This window comes from Echinops telfairi, unplaced genomic scaffold (assembly GCF_000313985.2).
Source record: "Echinops telfairi isolate 266 unplaced genomic scaffold, ASM31398v2 ScPeMD7_20;HRSCAF=75, whole genome shotgun sequence".
Classification (NCBI taxonomy): Eukaryota; Metazoa; Chordata; class Mammalia; order Afrosoricida; family Tenrecidae; genus Echinops; species Echinops telfairi.
Window position 1 is genome coordinate 9,990,637 of NW_022103917.1, and position 21,735 is coordinate 10,012,371.

At 43.0% G+C, this 21,735-nt stretch overlaps 1 pseudogene; it reads right to left on the reverse strand.

Moving 5' to 3' along the window:
* Positions 1-18,271: 18,271 nt before the first annotated feature.
* On the reverse strand, positions 18,272-18,939 carry LOC101646008 (annotated as a pseudogene).
* Positions 18,940-21,735: the final 2,796 nt, after the last annotated feature.

Sequence of the window (21,735 nt, forward strand, 5' to 3'; positions counted from 1 at the left end):
TTTTCTTTTGTTGCTTTGTTTTGCTCTGTCTTGTTTTGTGCATATTATTATCTCTGCAGGTCTATCTAGATAAGAGAGATAAACAATCTGGAGGAGAAAACATGGGACCGATGGTTCCAGGGGGACATGGGAGAGGGGCAGGTGGGGGAAAGGAAGTGGTGTTAACAAACCCAGGGACAAGGGAACAACAAATGATCCAAAATCAGTGGCAAGGAGGATGTTATGAGGCCTGCTAGGGCTTGACCAAGGGCAATGTAACAGAGAGGAATTACTGAAACCCAAATGAAGGCTGAGCATGATAATGGGACAAGAGGAAAATAAAAGGAAATAGAGGAAAGAACTAGGAGGCAAAGGGCATTTATACAGGTCTAAATACAGGCATGTACATATGTAAATATATTAATATATAATGATGGGGATATAGTTCTATGTACTGTACATATATTTATAGATTAAGAATTAAGGTAGCAGATGGACATTGGACCTCTACTCAAGTGCTCCCTAAACGCAAGAATGCCTTGTTCTAATAACCTGACATTCCATGATGCTCACCTTCCCGACAACGTGGGTACATAAGCAAATGTGGTGAAGAAAGCTGATGGTGGTTGGCTATCAAAACATATAGTGTCTGGGGTCTTAAAGGCTTGAAGATTAACAAGTGACCATCTAGCTGAGAAACAACAAAGCCCATATGGAAGAAACACACCAGCCTGTGTGATCATGGGTGTCAATGGGATCAGGTATCAGGCATCAAAGACCCGGAACAAAATATCATATCAATGTGAATGAGGGGGAGTGAAGAGTGGAGACCCAAAGTTCATCTGCAGACAATTGGACATCCCCTTTACGGAATGGTCACAAGGAAGAGATGAGCCAGTCAGGGTGCAGTGTAGCACCAATGAAGCATACAATTTTCCTCTAGTTCTTAAATGCTTCCTCCCCTCCACTATCAGGACCCCAATTCTATCTTACAAATCTGGCTAGACCAGAGCTTGTACATGGGTAGTACAGATAAGATCTTTCTATATACGGAATCCAGGACAGAGAACCGCCCAAGAACAATAATGTGAATAGCGATGCCATGAGGGTAGGGGGAAGGTGTGGGAAGAAGGGGAAGAAAGGGAGAACCGATCACAATGGTTGATGTATAACCTGCCCCCCACCCCCCAGGGAACAAACAACAGAAATGTGGGTGTAGAGAGACAGCAGATGGTGTAAACTATGAAAATAATAATAATTTATAAATTATCAAAGGTTCACAAGGGTGTGAGGGTGGGGGAAGGAGGGGGAAAAAGAGGAGCTGATATCAAGGGCTCAAGTAGAAAGAAAATGTTTTGGAAATGATGGCAACATATGTACCAATGTGCATGATACAATTGATGTATGGATTGTTATAAGAGCTGTAAGAGCCCCCTCAAAACGATTAGAAAAATAGTTACAGTTTAGGAAGCTCACGGTGGCAGTTCTCCTCTGTGCTACAGGGTCCCTGTGAGTCAGAATCTGACACTGGATGGCAGTGAGTTGTTGATGTGGACCCTAGAAGCCCTGGTGGCATAGTGCTGCTGCACATAGTGCTGCCAACCACAAGGTCAGTGGTTCGAACCCCAAAGGTGCTCCACTTGTCTAGAATTGAATCAAAGGAAAAATGAATGACGCACTGAAACAAGAGAGAGTCCAGGGGCAGAATGGATCTCGTGACTGCGGGGAACCAGGCAAAGGGTAAGTGCAAAGTGTGGGAGACAGTACAATCATCCAGGGGAGTCAAACTTTCTCAGGGATACATCCATGGGACCACATGACAGAGAGGCAGAGGACCAGAGAGAGACACGGTTCTTTAAAAAGGTTTTGGGAAGCAGTTTAGTTCAACTGAGGAAATGGCATAGGGGTTATGTCTGACCTCCAGTAAGTCAGACTCCATACCAGCCCAAGTCCAAGACCAATTGCCATAAAGCAGAGACAAGACATGTTCTTTACCAACTGTTCATCCCATGGCACTCTACTTCTCCACTGAATTTAATGTTCATTGCAATGACTACACGGAACTCAAAGACAATGCTCATGATTATGGGAATTTATTACAGAAGTTAGTGGGTTCTTTGGTTCACAGCAGTGCCTCTTCTCAGCTTGCGGCCACATCTCTCTGGTTCTTCACCTTTCAGCCATGCGGTCTCCTGGCCTCTGCCTTGTTCTGTGGGCCAAACAGCCCATTGTGATTTCAACACTGCTCCTCCATGCTGCCTAATGGGCTCAGCACTGTTCCTTTGCTCTGTCTCATGATTTCGACCTGGATAAACCTCTGGTACATCCACTGGTGGTGGCTCTTCTTTCTTTATATTTTCAACAGTTTTATTGGCATATAATTCACATATCATGCAATTAAATAGTGATATCGCATCAAAAAGATTTGCATAATCATCCCACAATCAGTTTTAGAACATTTTCTTCATTCTTGTCCTCATCTTTGTTAGCTCCCTGTTTCCCTCCAACCTTCCCTACCCTACCTCCAAGGAACCGTTCATCACTTACGGTCTCCTGGATTGATACACAGAAAACCATTGAACAACAAACACACACTAGCAAGAATAACAAAGGGAAACAGATAAAAATCTCAATGGAAAAGGAAGCAGAAAACATTAAAAATTAGAACAAATTTAAGTGGATCATAAGGGAGATCAAATGATAGGGTGCTAAACTTTAACCTGACTGCATCGTCAGCAATCCACGTTCCAATGCACTCTGCATGTTAGCAGGCTCTTCACAGCCCTGGTCCATGGTCAGAGGGGAGTCACCAGGGGCTTCATCCATGTGTGTTTCCCCTTCACTTTTTAAAAACGGAACCGACTTTAGAATGGGTCCAAAGGGAGATCACATGATAAGGTATGACATTTTAACCTAACCACATCTGCAATAATGGAATTTACAATAATCTTGGTCTGATAGCAGGGCTATTCACATCCCTGGACTATGTTCATAGAGGCTTCACCTGAGACTTAATCTATGTAAGACCTGAAATGGATTTTGGCCTTCCACTGTCATCCATAGCCTTCTGTACACTGAGTGTTCAGAATTTAAGCTCTGATACCATTCTCTCCTTTAGAATTGGATAATTATTTATAATCCTTGGATCACCCAGGCTGGTGTGCTTCTTCCATGTGGACTTAGTTGAGGTTTCACCTAGATAGCTGCTTGTTTGAAGACAAGCCTTTACGACACTGAAGCTATTCTTTCTGCAACCCAGGCACCATCTAGTTTCTTCACCACACTCTGCTGTAGCACCAGTATCTTCAGTGATCTCTTCAGGAAGTTGAGCATCAGGCAGTGCTCTTCTTTTTTTATTTTTTAATAAATCATTTTACTGGGGGCTTTTCCAGCTTTTACAACAATCTGTACATCAATTGTATCAAGGACATTTGTACATATGTTGCCATTATCTTTCTAAAACATTTTCTTTCTACTTGTTCCCTTGGTATCAGCTCCTCCTTTTCCTCTCCCTCCCCCACCTTCTCACCCTCGTGACTCCTTGATAATTTCTAAATTATTATTATTTTCATATTTTACACCATCCACTGTCTCCCTTCACCCATGTTTCTGTTGTTTGTCCTTCTTGGGAGGGGAGTGTTGTACATTGCTCATTGACATCAGCTTCCCCCTTTCCCCCCTTCTCCCCACACCTTCACCCTACTCTCATGGTGTCGCTACTCTTATTATTGGTCCGGAGGGGTTTATGTGTCCTGGATTCTGTGCGTCGAGAGCTCTTATATCTACGAGTGTACATGCTCTGGTCTAGCCAGATTTGTAAGGTAGAACTGGGTTCATGATAGTGGGGGTGAGGTGGAGCATTAAAGAACTAGAGTGATGTTGTGTGTTTCTTCAGTGCTATAGTACACCATGGCTGGCTCATCCCTTCCTTGTGTCCTTCTGTGAGGGGATGTCCCATTGTCCACAGATGGGCTTTGGGTCTCCATTCTGACCTCCCTTGTTTGCATCAAAGTAGTTGTTTGTTTTGGGTCTTCTGATGCCTGATACCTGATCTCATCAACACCTGAGGATCACACAGGTTGGTGTGCTTCCTCCATGTAGGCTTAGTTGAGGCTTCACCTAGATGGCTGTATGTTTGAAGACAAGTCTTTAAGACCCGGATGCTAATTTTGCTGCTAGGTGGGCACCATCTAGTTTCTTCACCACACTTTGCTATAGCTCTTGTATCTTCAGTGATCTCTTCAGGAAGTTGAGCATCAAGCAGGGCTCTTCTCTCTTGATGATCATGGGATTCCTCCTTGTGCTTCTGCGATGGCTCACTCTTATATCCAGTGGAATGGCAAAACTGACCAATCCCCTGTATTAGTGACCCCCACACCCTATTTTTATAGTCTAACCCAAGCATTTGGTTAAAGTTACAATGATATGGAAGAGGCATTAGTAAGTAATTTCACTTCACCACACCAATGTAATTCTTTGGTTGATTTCTTGATTTGTGCTTTCATGAATGTTAGTTATGGATCCAAGTAAAATAAAATATTTTAAAGCTTTAATCTTTTCTCTGTTTACTTTCATGGTGTCTATTGGATGCTGTGAGGATGTTTGTTTTATTTACATTGAATTGCAACCTCTAGTGAAAGCTATATTCTTTTATCTTCATCACTACTTTCTCCAAGCCCTCTTCACTTTCAGCAGGCCAAGGTATGTCATCTGCACATGACAGGTTGTTAATGGGCTTTCCTCCAATCTGTATGGCCTATTCTTCATGTTGCCCAGCTTCTCAGATTATTTGCTCAGCACACAGATTGAAGAAGTGTTGTGAAAGCATACAACCCTGATGCTCATCATTGCTGATTTTAAGTCGCATACTTTCCCCCTTGTTCGGTCGGAACAACTCTCTCTCTCTTGGTTCATGTACAGGTTTCACATGAACACAATGGCGTGTTCTGGAATTCCCCTTCTTTGCAATGTTATCCATAGTTTATTATGATGTACACACTTGCATAATCAAGTAAACATCTTTCTGATATTCTCTGCTTTCAGCCAAGATTCATCTGATATCAGTAATGATATCCCTTGTGCCACATCCTCTTCTAAATTTGGCTTGATTTCTGGAAGTTCCGTGTTGGTCTGCTAATATAAGCATTTTAAAATTATCTTCAGCAAAATTTTACTTGCAGGCTATATCAATTATTGTTCAGTAATTTCCATATTCTATAGGGTTACTTTTCTTTTGAATGGGCACAGATATGGATCTCTTCTAGTTGGATGGCCAGGTATCTTCTAAATGTCTTGGCTTAGGCAAGCAAGTGCTTCCAGTACTGCAGAGCTTCATCAGTGTAGTAGTTACATAATTTCATGTCACCTTGAGGGTATATGATAGTGTAGGGGTGGTATTAAACCTGTCAATCAGGTCACAGTCTGATGGTGTCTCCTTATGGGTGTGGCCTTCCATAAGGAGGGTTCTGGGAACCTCCTCCTCTCTCTCTGCCTTCACCTTGGAGAAGGCAGCCCTGGAGATGCGTCCATCACCATTGGATCCATAAGACTTTGCACCCACTGGCCTGTGATCTTCCTGCATTCTGCATCATTGCATGTGGCTGGGTGAGTCTGAAGAGGGACTTGTAGACTAGCATCAGACTTAAGGACTTGAGTTGGACTTGGTTGGGATGTTATCCTGATATACAATTACTTCTTGATATAAAGTTCTTTCTTACACATACATGAGTGTCACTGGATTTGTTTTTCTAGTCAACCAGGCCTAACACAATCAGTTACACATCCAATGGTGGCCATCAATAATAGAATCCTGATTCAAACCTGAGTGTTGTTCCCATATGAGATCCTTTTCATCTTAGTTCTCTTTCCGTATGAATGCTAATGGCATGTCCTATGGTGATCCAACTAGCTAGAAAGCATCCTCATTCCATAAAACCACCTTGTTCATTTAAAACGCAAGAGGCTAAAGAAAATAAAGAGAACTTGGAGTAAGCAATTCTTTTCATTCAGCACAAAGAGATTATAAATAGTCATTATACCAGCTTTACAAATTCAGTCAGCTGAACAAGGTTTCACTGCCTTTCCTAGAACCCATTACTCAACACAGAACTTCCAAGTACTGAGACCTGGTGGATTCTGTTGGAGCGCTACCGATGAAACTGGTAGCACCTGCAAAACAGGGCTGGATTAAAGGACGGTGCTCCCCCAGATTTAAAAATCTTCACAAATGGATACTGAGTGTTTTCAGAGACTCATCACATGAATTAATGTTCTTAAGAAAGAAATTTTAGCACTGACACGAACAGAACTCCTGTAACTATTTAGTAATGAGAGGCAGAGCTGGAGTCTAACTACAAGCAGCAGGGTCAGACATTGGGGATACAGATACAGTTGTGTAGCTTAACACCACACTGGCTAGCTCAAAAAGGAGTCAACTTTATGGTTAGGATATGTGATTAGGACTTCCAACTTAAAGTGACAGGAAACATATTGACCTAATCTAGGAGCAGGAGAGTAACTAGAATGGCAGGACTATTCTGAGGAACCAAGCTTCTAATAATAGCTCAATTAAATACATATATAGAATTCAGACTCACTGCCATTGAGTCAGTTCCAACTTATAGCGGCCGTATAGAACAGGCTAGAACTGTTCCTGTGGGTTTCTGACACTGTAACTCTTCTCAGGAATAGAAAGCCTTGTCTTTCTTCCTCCGAGAAGACAAAATCAGTGGTTTCAAATCACTGACTTGCCATCAAGTCATCACATAGGAAGAATACAGGGGCCTACCATGTATGTTGGACCCCTTAAAGTCTACTCAATACTTCTTAGTGATCATGCTCCTATCACTCACCATCCTCCAGAAAAATACATATAAGGAAGCCAGGTCTACAGGATGGAAACGTAGGTCTTACATCCAAGCAGGCCTGGGTTCAAATCATGGTCCTGCCATTTACTTACTTTCTGTGTATCCTTGAACACACTTTCCAACCTCTCTGATCATCCACATCTATGAAATGGGAATAGTCAGATCGTATTCTTAGCATTACTGGAGGCAATGAAAGTACAGTAAGTTTATTGAGGTGTCTCAACTTGTTGGGATACATATGTAAATAGTCTTATTTTTCCCAATAAGTACCCCTCGACGACTCTCAGTTGTTACTGACAGAAGCATAGCACCACATTCCTTTGATATGTGAATCTCTTTGCCCCCGTACTGTGATACTTTCTGGAAAGACCATGGGCTCTATTCGTGGGCTAGAAGCTCCTCCTCAAGAATGAAGAACTTCAGAGGGCTGTTTCTGGCCCCCTTCCCACCTGGCAGTCTCCCACGTAGGTCTCCATCACCCCAGGCATAGTACCAGTGCGGTAACTTGGAAACTTTCAGAGAAAACGTGATATCAGTCCTCAGTTTTTACAAACGGTTGTCTTAGAGCTTCCCTTCTCTTAGCTTTGTGGAAAGAAAACCACTGCACCGTTCAAAACCAGACATCGCATTTCAATGGATAAGCTGGCTTCTTCAAGCTGGTTCTTCCTCCGCAAGATCTGTGGAGCGGTGGGGTTAGGTGATGTCGAGTCGGTTCCAACTCATAGCGACCCTAAGTGTATCAGCACAAAACACCACCTGGCCCTGTGCCCTCCTCACCACTGTTCTTCTTTGGAACCCATTGTTGCAGCCGGTGTGTCAATCCATCTCATAGAGGGCCTTCCTCTTTTTTTGCTGCCCCTCTACTTCACCAAGCATGATGTCCTTTTCCAGGGACTTGTCCCTTCTGAGAGCATGTGGACTAGTGGCTGACTCTAATAGTTACTGACTCTGTGAACTTCGAACGCCTGAACCTTGGACCCTTAGCTGTGGTTCCAAGAGCACAGGACAACTATGGGGCACATAAATCAGATCAGTGCCTGCCAGGGGCTTGAGTTAAGAAGGCACTGATTGCAAAGGGCTGCAGAAATTTGGAGAGTGATGGAAATCTCTACATCTTATATTCATAACAATGCATCATGCTCTGCACCCCGAAAGAGTGACTTTTTTGCATCAAAATTATACCTTAATGAAAGGGAAAATATACGAAAGAGCAGGAAAGACGTCTCCTTTGACACCTAGCCCTGTTCTACCATCTCCAACACTCGCTGGCACACAATAGCCCCTGTGCCTCATTCCCGCTGGAACACTGCCAGTCACCCTGTTATAGGTTGAAATGTATCCCCAACAAGATATGTGGAAGCCCTAACCCCCGGGAACTTGCTTGGAAATTGAGTCTTTTAGATGTACAGGATACCATCCTGGGTGGCTGCACATTTCCCCTGAGTGCTGTCATCACCAAACAGCAGACCCAACAGGAAGTCTCCGGGGCAGGGCAGCCCTGTGGCGATGAATCTACACGCCAAGGAAGGCAGGAGAGGACGGAAAGCTGAGCCACACAAGAAAGGACCTTCCTCTAGAGAGGGCAATACTGCTCCCCAGGGGCACTGGAACAACCCAGGTCTGCAGAATCAGATACTTTAAACCTCATATACCCTTTATACCGGATTATGGGTTCTATTACAAACGTTTTTAATGGCAAGGGTGGCGCTAAGTGTTTTATTTTGTTTTGTTTCTGAAAAGGGGTGATAGGCCAAATAAGTTTGGGAACCTATGACCCTAGAGCCTTCAGAGAGAGCCTGCAGGCCCACACCATGAATCTGGGCTTCTAGCCTCCACGACTGTGCGACAATCCGGTTCTGGTGTTACAAGTCCCCCAGGTGGTGGGATTTTGCTATGGCAGTCACGGGACACCCAGACACGCCCCTCTTGGCCTCTCCTGGCCTGTCTTGAGAGACCCACTGTTTCCTGTGGCTGCTGGTCTGACCCCACCAGCACCTATTTATTGACCTCTGTGGCCCTCCGGGAAAAAAAGCAAGGTGGTACTGTCGGGGAAGCCTACTTGCTGCAAAGTAGGTGAGTCGAACCCACCAAAAGAGAGAGAGGAGGCTGTCTGCTCCCATAAACATTTAGTAAGCCTCAGAAGCCTTATATAAGATCCATATGAATTGAAATCGACTTGATAGCAGTGGATTTTAAGCTAGGAAAAGGAAGGAACAGGGGTTAAGTGTTGGACTGCTATTTGAAAGGTTTGTGGTTCAAACCCATCAACCGCTCCATGGGAGAAAGAGGAGGCAGTCAGGACCGACAGCCTCAGAAACCCTATGGAATGGTTCTACTCTGTCCTATAGGGTCTACTTAAGGGTAGTGGGTTCTGGTCTAGGAAAAGGAGTGCTGACATGGGTCGTTCCTGAGAGGTTAGAGTCTGGGTGGGTGGATCATCCCTCCAGAGCAGTGGTTCTCGACCTCCCTAATGCCACGACCCTTTCATCCAGTTCCTCATGTGGTGGTGACCCCCAACCATCACATGATTTCGTTGCTACTTCCTCACTATCATTTTGCTACTGTTATGAATCATCATGTAACTATCTGATATGCAGGATGTATTTTTACAAATTGAACATAATTAAACATAATTAAAGCATAGTGATTAATCACAAAACAAAATGTAATTATATATTGTGAAATATTTATGTGTTTTCTGATGGTCTTAGGCGACTCCTTTAAAAGGGTTGTTTGACCCCCAAAGGGGTCGCAATCCACAGGTTGTGAACCGCTGCTCTAGAGAGGACTAAGTTGCGAACCACTGAGAAACCCATCCAGGATCTTACAGGAGACTGGTTGAGTTTGTACTTTGGGCTTTGCTTTCCACATGGTCTTTCCCTACAACCCTGAAGAGAGGTGTGGTCTCACTCTGAGCCAGACTGATTCCAGTTCCAAGTCCTGTGTGGCCTTGGCACAAAGGACACATGAGCTCAAGGGAGAGAGGGCCTTGGTTTTGGCTGACTCTCGACTAATCACCTTTGGAGAGCAGTGCATAAGGCCTTCGTTGTGGACTGTGCGTCCGTGTTTTAATCAGAAACATTTTCATAGTTTACTAAAATACCGTGAGCTCTCTAGGTTGGATACTTTGGAAAGGGAGGCCTGACCAAGGCTTTGGTGTAGCCTTAGGCGAGGGAGGGAGGCCTCTAAGGTATCTTTCCCCTCTCTGCTTGCTGGCTGGACAGCAGAGGTTGAACCTGCTATTTTAGGTCCCAAAAGAGATGGATTGAAGACATGCCTTACATTAATATGGTCTCACTAACACACCAAAGGAAACCACTGGAAGCTCACCAAGGAGCCAAGGAACAGAAGTTGAAAAGAGACAAGAGGTCAAGCCAATTATAAGTGAATCTCACGTGACAGGGCGACCACCACCCTCCCACTTAAAGTCTGTATGTATTTTATAGACTCTGTGCCCACCCCCAAAAAACACTCATTTACTAGATCACTACAATTCCAAAGCCTGGGGCAGGGCCTCCTTTTCCAAAGTATCAACTCTTGAGAACTGATGCATGCACAGATACATGTTTCTGGAACGTTCTCCGACAGCAGAGTCTGTGTGGTAAAAAAATCAGGCTCCCAGCTCTGGCTGTACATGTGTGTCACCTGGGGAGCTTTGTGGAGTCCCGTTGTCCAGGTTTCCCCCCAGGGATGGCAGGTTTTCTGGAAGAGGACCCCAGGCATTCATACTTTTAAAAGCTCCCCAGGTGGTACAGCCACAGTTTAGAAACAGGGCTTTCAAAGTGCAGAGCTAAGTCTTAATCTTGGCTGTGCCACTTCTAGGCTAAAAGGCCTTGCATACATTACCTAAACTCTGAATGTTCATGCCTTCAACTCTGAAAGGGCTAGCGATTGCAACACTAATGGACTCCAGCATCATAGCAAGCCCACAGACGGCGCGGAACTGGGAACGGGGAAACATTTCCTTCTATGATACATCCAGAACCATGAGTCAGAGCTGAGAAGGAGGTTGGTGCAAGGAGTCTGAGTTCATCCAGGTCAAGCACTGTATCTGGCAGAGAATAAGCGCCTTGCAAGTGGAAGCTCTTCCTCTATATTTCTAAGTCAGTCTATTGCAGTTGTTGATGTTGAATGAGGAACAACCTCATGGCCTTAAAACCACTGATGCAAGAAACCAGTGCTCAGTGTGGAGGAATAAGAGAACACCAGATCAGGCCGCCAGTACTGATTGAGATTCGAACCTCCAGCTAAGCTTTGGCTCTCAACAGAAGCAATGGACTCTCTTCACAGAAAAACGACATATGAAATATCATCTCAAGACGCCCTAGAAGTTCATGGTGCCCAGAATGGACACCACGGACACAGGCAATGATTCCTACCCATTCTGACCTTGTAGGACAGAATCGAAGTGTCCCATAAGGTTTCCGAGATTGTAAATCTGTACAGAAGCCAATTGCCACATCTCTGTCCCACAGCAATGATAAGTCACAGCTTTTCTTAAGCAGGGAAGTGAAGTGGAAAATTAATTTGACACTGGCATTTGAGAGAGGTGAAGAGGAAATAGGAAGAAAGGAAACAAGTTATAAGGCAAGTGGGCCAGGTATGAGAGGAAACAGGCTTGCAGTAGAGTAGTGGAAATGGAATCAAATACAAAGTCAAGCAGCACTGTTAAAGAAGTTTGATCGAATGTGGCAAGTAGCTGGACTTTGGTTTGTCTGTTCTGGACTCATTAGAACAATCATTAGTCCCTGAATACAACATGCCCTTTCCCGTCTCATGCCTTTTCACTCATGTTTTTCACTCACTCAGCATATGTTTAGATGATATAGATCATAAACAACTCAATAGTAGTGTGTTTAATTTGGTATAGCTATAGACGCATTTAGACACAGATAGATATTGTTCGGTGTCATCAAGTCAGATCTGGCCCATAGCAACCCTATGCACAGTAGAAGGTCACACCTCCCAGTCCTGTGCTGTCCTTACAATTGTTCTGCTTGGGCTCAGTGTTGTAGCCACTGTGCAATTCCAGATATAGATGTAGATGGGTATGGATGGACAGATCTCAACCCCGTTACTGTTGAGTTGATTCGGACTCATAGGGACCAGAGCAGAACTGCCTCCATAGGATTTCAAAGGCTGTCTGAGTCTGTAACTGCAGACAGACTGCCTCATCTTTTTCCTCAGAGCGGCTGGTGGTTTCACACCACCGACCTTTCAGTTAGCAGCCAAATGCTTTCCTCACTGTGTCATCACGACTCCTTTCTCTCTCTCTCTCTCTCTCACCACACACACACACACACACACACACACACACACACACACACACACTTAAAGTCCCTTCCCATCTGTAGCATGCCTTTTAAAATCCTCCTCAGGGCCATTTGCAGAGCAAAAGCGTCTTATTTTGAAGAGGCTCAAATCTTCCGTTTATGGGTTGTATTTTTGGTGTCAAGGCTAATAACTTTTAGAGGAAAACTATGTCTACAGAAAACCCTCTGCATGACTGTTTATGGTTACTTGGCTGTAAGAATTCATATGCCTTTTAGTGGTTGTCTTATACAGTGGTTAGATTTTCTGTCAACTTGTACTCGGATGAAAATGTAGGCATAGAGTCCAACCTATCAATCCAGTCACAGTTTGATGATGCCTCCTTGGGGGTGTGGCCTTTTCTTAAAGAGAGCCACTAGGAAACTCATTCTCTCTCTTGCCTTTCCCCTTCCTCCTTGCTTAGATTCTGTGGTATCTAGCTCCAGCAGTGGTCCCATGTAGGCCACTGATCCTAGGAGGTGCCAGTGTCCCATCAAGCTCCCGCTGCCCTTGGATCGACATGACTCCACACCCACTGCCCTGTGATCCCCCTGTTTCCCACCTCAACTTTCTGCATCATCAGCCTGCAGTTATGTGAGTCTATAGAGGGCTCCGGTTAGTATGGGCCCCATGGACTTGTTGGACTGGGCTGGGACACCTTCCTGATATAAAATTCTTTCTTGTACATCTGTGAATGTCACTGGTTTTTGTTTCTCTAGACAACCCTGCCTAACACGTCTTAGTTACCTAGTGCTGCTGTAACAGAAACACCAGGTGGGTGATGTTAACACAGTATTCCCTCAGTTAAAGAAACTAGAAGCTCAAATTCAGGGTGTCAACTCCAAGGGAAGGCTTTCTCTCTCAAGCGGCTCTAGGTTCAACTTGCTCTTTGTCTTTTTTCAAGGCTTCTTCTGTCTGTTGGCTCCTTGATGATCTTCATGCGGAGTGGCATTTATCTTCTGCCATCACTGCTTGCTGGCTGAGTGACTGGCTTAATCTACTCTTTCATATTCCCAAGGCGATTGATTGAAATTGTGCCTTTCTCTGATAATGCCTCATTCACATACCAAAGAAAACTCATTCCCAAACGGGACTGTAAATATAGATCTAGAGGTTAGTTTGTTCAAAATTTGGTGGGGGGATGTAATTCAACTCATAACAGTGAGTGAATGGTCAAACAAACTATGAAACATCCATACCATGGAATAATGCTTAGAAATAAAAAGAAATAAACTCCCCCACCCACACACACACATATAGCCACTTGTATGGATCTTATATACAGGATGACTCCATTTTCCATATGTTTCAAATGATAATATTATAGTGATGGAGAACAGATTAGTGGTTGCCAAGGGTTAGGAGTGGTGGAAGTGGGAGGGTGAAGACTGGCAATAAATGGGTAGCACGTGTGGTGGAACGACATTGTATCTTGACTATGGTTGTGGTCACCACCATCAATCTACACACGTGACACAATTACATAGAACTAAACAAAGAGAGAGAAAGCACGTGCAGGGCTTTGAATTGCATCATTGGAGTTCAACCCCCCTGCTGAGAGTGTGTCTTTCAACCTCAGGTACAAGATGGAATTAAAAGATCACGGACATTTCCCACAATCTTTTTGAAGCTTCCTCACATACTGAATCAGAATCTATATCCTCCAAAGATCACTCCTATTTGGACCTCTACCACCATGGATCCATTCTTCCCATTCTTGAATGCCATATAAATGAAATTAGAAATTCATATTTATTTGGGAAGGTTTTTTCCCCCTCTCATTGATTCCTAATAGTGAGTGTAGTGATCATTTATTTCTTACAGATGTATTGTATGCTATTGCACAAACATACCTGGCTTTATTGATCTGTTTTACTGTTGATGGACATTTTAGGTTTGGAATATTTTGCATAATGCTGCTATGAACATTTTTGCATGCTGAAAACACTCAGTAATCGTGTGAATATATCCAGTAGAACTGCTGGGTCATAGAGAAGGTAATGTTTAGCTTTAATTGATACTGCCAAGTTGTATCATTTTACATTCCCATCAGCAATATATGAGAGTTCCAATTGATCCACATCCTAGGCAAAATTTGTCACTGTCAGTTCTTTTATTTTAGCCATCCTGGGCCTCTTTTAAAGTCCTTTGGAGGATTAGAGTATTTTCATTACTATTTTATTTTTTGGCTACTTTCTTTTTCTCTTATAACAGCATCTCTTTCAAAAGTGTAAAATTTGTGACCAAGGGTAATGTAACCGAGAGGAATTACTGAAACCCTAATGAAGGCTGAACATAATAGTGGGACAAGAGGAAAGTAAAAGGAAATAGAGGAAAGACCTAGGAGGTAAAGGACATTTATAGAGGTCTAAATACAGGCATGTACATATGTACATATATTTATATATGCGGATGGGGAAATAGATCTATGTGCCTATATTTATAGGTTTAGTATTAAGGTAGCAAATGGACATTGGGCCTCCACTCAAGTACTCCCTCAATGCAAGAACACTTTGTTCTATTAAACTGGCATTCCATGATGCTTGCCTTCCTGACATATTCGCTGAAGACAAATGGGTGCATAAGCAAATGTGGTGAAGAAAGCTGATGGTGACCGGCTATCAAAAGATTTAGCATCTGGGGTCTTAAAGGCTTGAAGGTAAACAAGGCATCAAAGAACAAAAAATCATGTCATTGTGAATAAGGGGAAGTGCGGTGTGGAGACCCAAAGCCCATCTGTAGGCAATTGGACACCCCATTACAGAAAGGGAGGAGACGAGCCAGTCAGGGTGCAGTGTAGCAACGATGAAACATACAACTTTCCTCTAGTTCCTTACCCCCCCCCCACCTATCATGATCCCAATTCTGCCCTAAAAATCTGGCTAGGCCAGAGGATGTACATTGGTACAGATAGGAACTGGAAACACAGGGAATCCAGGACAGACGACCCCTTCAGAACCAGTGGTGAGAGTGGCGATACCAGAGGGTGGAGCAAAGGTGGTATGGAATGGGGGAAGCGATTACAAGGATCTACATATAACCTCATCCCTGGAGGATGGACAACAGAAAAGTGGGTGAAGGGAGACGTGGGACGGTGCAAGATATGACAAAATAATAACTTATAAATTATCAAGTGTTCATGAGGGAGTGGAGAGGGGGGAGGGAGGGGGAAAATGAGGAGCTGATGCCAGGCGCTTAAGTGGAAAGCAAATGTTTTGAGAATGATGAGGGCAATGAATGTACAAATGTGGTTCACACAATTGATGTATGTATGGATTATGATAAGAGTTGTATGAACCCATAATAAAATTATTTTTTTTAATTAAAATGAGAAAAAGCAATAAAAGCCCCAAAGTGTAAGATTTGTTTGCTGTGCATGTGAAAAAAACATATTGGTAGCCTGACCTGAATGAAGACTCCTCTTGAATTCAGAAATAGGGGACAGTGTATAGCAACCACTAAAACAGAGTTTCAAGTGGCTGAGCATGAATAATCAACAAATATAAAACAAAACACAAAGACAGAATTCATACTGACAACAGAAACCCCTGATAATGCTACAACCGCTCAAATAGGATATCAGACTCAGAATCTGAGATGTCAGTATTCCACCGGGAACATTAGGAAATGTGTGCTTTTTTGTTTTTTCTTTTTCTTTTCTGGACTGGAGGAGGATGCGTTTACCATTTGAGCGCCATGGGGGCCAAAGTTGCTAAATCTCTGCCAGTATGCCAGACAGGTCCTTTGAAGAAAAATTGTCAGATTAATAAAGCCAATAGCACTTCCCATTTCAAAACAATGCAATAAGGAGGCTGGGTCCTGACTCAGAGCTGAGCTGTGGCCTTAGCACAGTGAGGCAGAGAACAGACACTGGAGCCCCTACGTAAAGTCAGGACCCTGACAAGGTCCAGATTCCATGAAAAAGGGCAGAAAATATCAGCTCCTCAGATTGGAGCAGTAGCACATGAACTTGCTAGCTGCCCAGGTCTTTGAGCAGGAAAAACTTACCTTGCAAACAAATGATAGTGTTTTCAGCCTAGATATAACAAGGTCTGAATTTGTGCTAACCATGTGTCTTGAGTGAGCTAGATTGAGAAATTAACATACAATTGACCTGGGGTCCTTAAGGCTTCAACGGAGACAAAAAGTAAAATCATTCTAAAGTATGCTTTCACAATTGAATGCAAGTGAAATATTCAAAGAAAAAGAAACCTTGCTAAAGAAGTCAGTAAGAAGTTAAAAATGCCTATGAGGAAATGAACCACCAAGAAGAAGTGGCAATTGAGAGAGAGAATTTGTGTACCACAAGGTCAAGATATAGTACAATCAGAAAGAAAATATAAATGTGCTTGTTAATGTAAAAAGATATAAAAGAATAACTATAAACTATAACAAAGAAGGGAATCACTATGGAGAAGAAATTGAAAATGAAAGCAAAACCTTCTAGAATGGAAAATAGAATCTTAGGAACTAAAACCTCAGATATTAAATTAGACATAGTTAAAAAATAACCAAAAGAGGGGGAGGGGAAAATGAGAAGCTGACACCATGGGCTCAAGTAGAAAGCAAATGTTTTGAGAATGATGATGGCAACAAATGTACAAATGAGCTTGACACAATGGATGGATGGATGGATGGATGGATTGTGATAAGAGTTGTATGAGCCCCCAATAAAATGATTAAAAACAACAACAAAAGAACTGAAAGTTTATCTGAGGAAATGAACCAGAATACAGGATGGAAAATTTTTAAAAAGAAAGAAAAATATAAAAGAGAGGTTAAGAAACATGGAAGAATTTTTATTGTGACCCAAACAGGGAGTGAATATATGAATTCCTTTTTATAAAAAGACAATTGAATGGAAACCAAAGATAGAATAGAAAAACCAGAGGAAATTTCTGAAACTAAAAGTTGGTTGATTGAAAGGATCATCAGAGCTGACAACTTTAGCTCAATGTCTAGTAATGCACCTCATGGGTCAGTGGAGGCTTGTGGCTTACTACGATGTGAACAGATTTCAGGAGAGCTTTCAGATTAAGACTGACTAGGAAGAAAGTCTTGGTGATTTATTAAAAAAAATCAGCCAGTGAAAATGCTATGGATCACAGTGGGCTGATCATGAGGATGGTTGATGAGTGGGCAGCTTTTTTTCTCTTGGCCCTGAGGTCTCCATGAATTAGCGGCGGCCCTAATAGCAGCTAACAATATCCCATTATATGGGTATTTTGTTTATTCATTCATCTGTTGATGTAAGATAAATATTTTTTCAATACTTCTCTCCAGGAATAGTTGTGGGGACTTAGCCAATGGTGCTGAGCTGTACTTAGAAAGAACTTTGGATTTTACATTTTCACCAAGCCACGTTTTCAATCTCCTCAAATGCATGTGAGAGCTGGATAGCCATTAAGAAAGATTAGCAAAGAACTGGTGCACTTTAGTGATGTTGCTGGTGAAGAATCGTGTCGGTACCATGGACTGCCAAAGGAACAAACACAATTTTCCCTGAAGATGTACAGCTAGAATACTCCTGAGAAGTGAGGATGGAGAGACTTTCTCTCACCGACATTGAACATGTTGTCAGGTGATATGAGTCCCTGGAGAAGGACATCATCAAAAAAAGAGGAAGATTCTCAAAGAGAGGAATTGACACAGAGGTCGCAACAATGGGCCCAGATATAACAACAATTGTGATGGTGGCACAGGACTGGCAGTGTTTGATTTTGTTGTCTATGAGGGCGCTATGAGTCAGAGGTGACTCAATGGCTCCTAACAACAATAGCTATATCAGTAATCATAACATTTCCAACAACAACAACAAAAGTCTTGGCACAAATGGTTTCACTGATAGTTTTCAAAAGTAGATATTAAGTCAGATATTTTTAAAAGTAGCACTAATCCTTCCAAAAATAGCCACGGAATAGAAGAGGAGGGGACACTTTCTAACTCGTTATATGAGGTCTGCTTTACCCTGATACCCAAACCAGACAAACACACTCCAAGGGGGGGGGGGGAATTACAAGGCTAATAGCCCAGATAAATAGCAATGAAAACAAAAACCCTCTACAAACTACTGGCCAACTGAATCCAACACCATCTTAAAGGAATACACACCACAATCAAGTGGGATTTATCCCAGGAATGTAAGAGTTATTCAACATAAGAAAATCAATCATCCTTTCCATCAATGTTTTTCTGCCAGTTCCCAAAGGCCTTATTGGTTTGGAAAGAGGAGCTGTACACAGAACAGACACGCTGAGTACTGGCAACGGGACCAGAGGGACGGGACTCCTGTCTCCCACTTCCTCGTAGACCCAGTCATAGTCACAAGACTTGTAGTCCACCAATTCCTCCAGCTTAAAGCAGACTGATTTCTTTCTCGGTGATTTTGACCCAGTCACTGCCATCAATGATGTTCCAGCCTAGTTGAATACAAAAGTCTCCTGGAATAGTTGGTTCCTGGCTTTGAATCCACTGGATTGGTCTCCCCCTGCATCATCCGGCCCATCTTCACCACATTCAGCCCCTCCCGGACCATGGTCACAATTGGTCCCGAGTCCATGTACTTCACCAGCCCCAGGAAGAATGAACTATCTTTCAGGTCAATGGACTGCTGATTCAGGTGTTCCTCAGAGGCCTTAACTAACTTCAGGGCCACCAGGCAAAAACCCTTCTGCTCAAAGCGGTTGATGATGTCGCCCACCAGGCTGCGCTGCACGCAGTCCAGCTTGATGGCGGGGGTGGGAACGGGTGGGGATTGATGTGTGGAGCAGGCGGCAGAATCCATGGAGACCTTAATCAATTCTTTAGGGTTTTTATAAAAGATTGTGTCATTTAAGAATAAATGCAGGTTTACTTACTTCTTTTCAAGGTGGATGCCCTTTATTCCCTTTTATTTTCTAATTGCTATGGCTAGAACATCTTTGAATTACAAAAATAAAACCCACTGCCATTGAGTTGATTCTGACTCACAGTGACCCTACAGGGCAAGTTTGAGTAGAAGTGGCCAAATAGGACGTGCTTGTCTTGTTCATGATTTTAAGGAGAAAGCTTTTAGTCTTTTACCATTAAATGGAGTTCTCACAGATGCCTTTTATCAGATTGAGGCAGGGCTTCTATTCTTAATTTGTTGAGTGCTTTTATTATTAAATATTATTGGTTTCCCCCCCCTCATTCTACTTATGTTAGTAGAATGAAGGAGGAGAAAAGCACAACATACATGATTATCTTAATAGATGCAGAAAATGCGCCAATCTTTCAGGATTAAAAACACTCAACAACTGAAAGCTTTCTCTTTAAAAATCAGGAACGAGATGAGAATGCCCTATTTGGCTACTTCTTTTCTACAGTACAGAATCCCTGACGGCGCCATAGGTTAAGCATTGGGCTGCTAAGTTCACCCATCTCTCCAAGGGAAAAAAGATGAGGGTTTTTGTTCCCATACTGACTTACAGTCTCTGAAACCCTATGGAAAATGTGTACTCTCTCCTGTAGGGTTGCTATGATTCAGAATGGACTTGGTTGCCAGTGCTTGGTTTTTTGTTTTGTTTTGTTTTGAATTCAAAATAGTACTAGAAGTTCTACCCAGAGTAATTAAGCAATACAAAGAAATCAAAAGCATTCAAAATGGAAAGGAGCAAATCTATCTCTATTCCCAAAAAACCCTAAAGATTTTATACACACACACACACACACACACACACACACACACACACACACTCCATTTTTTGAGTGGCTAAACAAGGTTAGCAAAGATGCAGAATACCAGATCAAATATACAAACGTCTGTTGTTTTTCTGTACACTCCACCCCACCACCCACCGCTATTGAGATTTCGACTCGTAGCTGCCCTTTAGGACAGGGTAGAAGTGCTTTGAAGCGTTTCCAAGGTCGGAAATACTAAGAGAAGCAGACTGCTAGCAGTTGAGTGCTTTCATCACGGTTTCACCAGAGTTCCTTCTGTACACTGGCAGCGAACACTCTGCAAAGAAAATTAAAGAAGCGATTCTGTTGGCATCGACATCAAAAAGATTGAAAAGCTTAGGAGTAAATTTAACCAAGAAAGTGCAAGACCTGTACACTAAACACAGTAAAACACTGTCGAAAGAAATCAGAGTCCTAAATGAATGAAAATCGTCTTATGTTCATGGATCAGAAGTCTTTTTTTTAAAATACTTTTATTAGGGGCTCTTACATCTCTTATCACAATCCATACATTCATCCAGTGTGTCAAGTGCATTTGCACATATGCCGCCATCATCATTTTCAAAGCATTCTCTTCCCACTTGAGCCCCTGATAGCAGCTCCCCAATTTCTTCCCCCGCCCGCCCTCCCTCACAAACTCTTGGTGAGTTATAGATTATTTTTTCCATATCTTACATCGTCTTCCATAGCCCCTCATCATTTTTCTGTGACTCATCTCCCTGGGAGTGGGTTCTAGGTTGATCCTTGTGATCAATTCCCCCTCCCCCCCTCCCCTGATCCTCCCCTTGTTGGCCCTGAAGAGTTTATCTATCCTGATTCCCTGTGTTGTGGGATCTTATCTGTAGCAATGCGCATGTTCTGGTCTCATCCTACATCTAAGGTAGACTTGAGGTCATGATAGTGGGGTGAAGGAAGCACCAAAGAACTAGAGGAAAGTTGAGTGTTTCATCGGTGTTATACTGCACTCTGACTGGCTCATCTCTTCCCTGTGACCCCTCTGTGAGGGGATGTCCAATTGTCTACAGATGGGCATTGGGTCTCCACTCCAGGACCCTCCCCCCCCCCATTCACCTTGGGTATGGTTTTATTCTGGGTTTTAGATGCCTGATACCTGATTCCATGGACACCTCCTGATCATGCAGGCTGGTGTGCTTCTTCCATGTAGGCTTTGTTGCTTCTGAGCTATATGGCCACTTGTTGGATCTTAATATTGTAAACACGGCAATGTGGCCCAATGGAGAGTATGGGAGTGGCCACTAATGGAGTCTTTGGGTAGCTCAACTAGTTAAGTGCTGACTACTAACCAAAGGTTTGGAATTTTGAATCCCCCTCAACTTAAAGAAAGGCCTGGCGATCTATTTCTAAGAAATCAGCCATTGACAAGCCTATGGATTATACTGAGTTAAGTGAGTCCATCATGAAAGGACACATACTATAGGATCTCAGTTCCATAAAATAAGCAAATATGTAGCGACTTATCTTGCTTGGGAGAGTAGCAGGGCAGTGAAGAAGAGGAAGACCCTTTGTGAGATAAACTGACACAGTGGCCGCAACGATGGCCTCCGACACAACTGCAACTGTGAGGATGGCACAGGACCAAGCAGTGTTTGGTCCTGTGTCCTGTGGTACAAAGGATCTCCATGACTTGGAGTTCACTCGACGGTACCTAACAACGACATAGCAATCCAAGCTTATTTGTAGTTACTAGGGTGAGGTTGTTTATAGGAGGGCACTGAGTTCATGTGAAAGGTGGTGAAATAGTTTGGGAAAGGACAACAATGAAAGCTGCATGGCATGAAGAATGTCATCAGTGTCACTGAATTGTACATGTAGAGATTGATGAGTTGTTTGAGATTTTATCATGCATATTTTCACCACA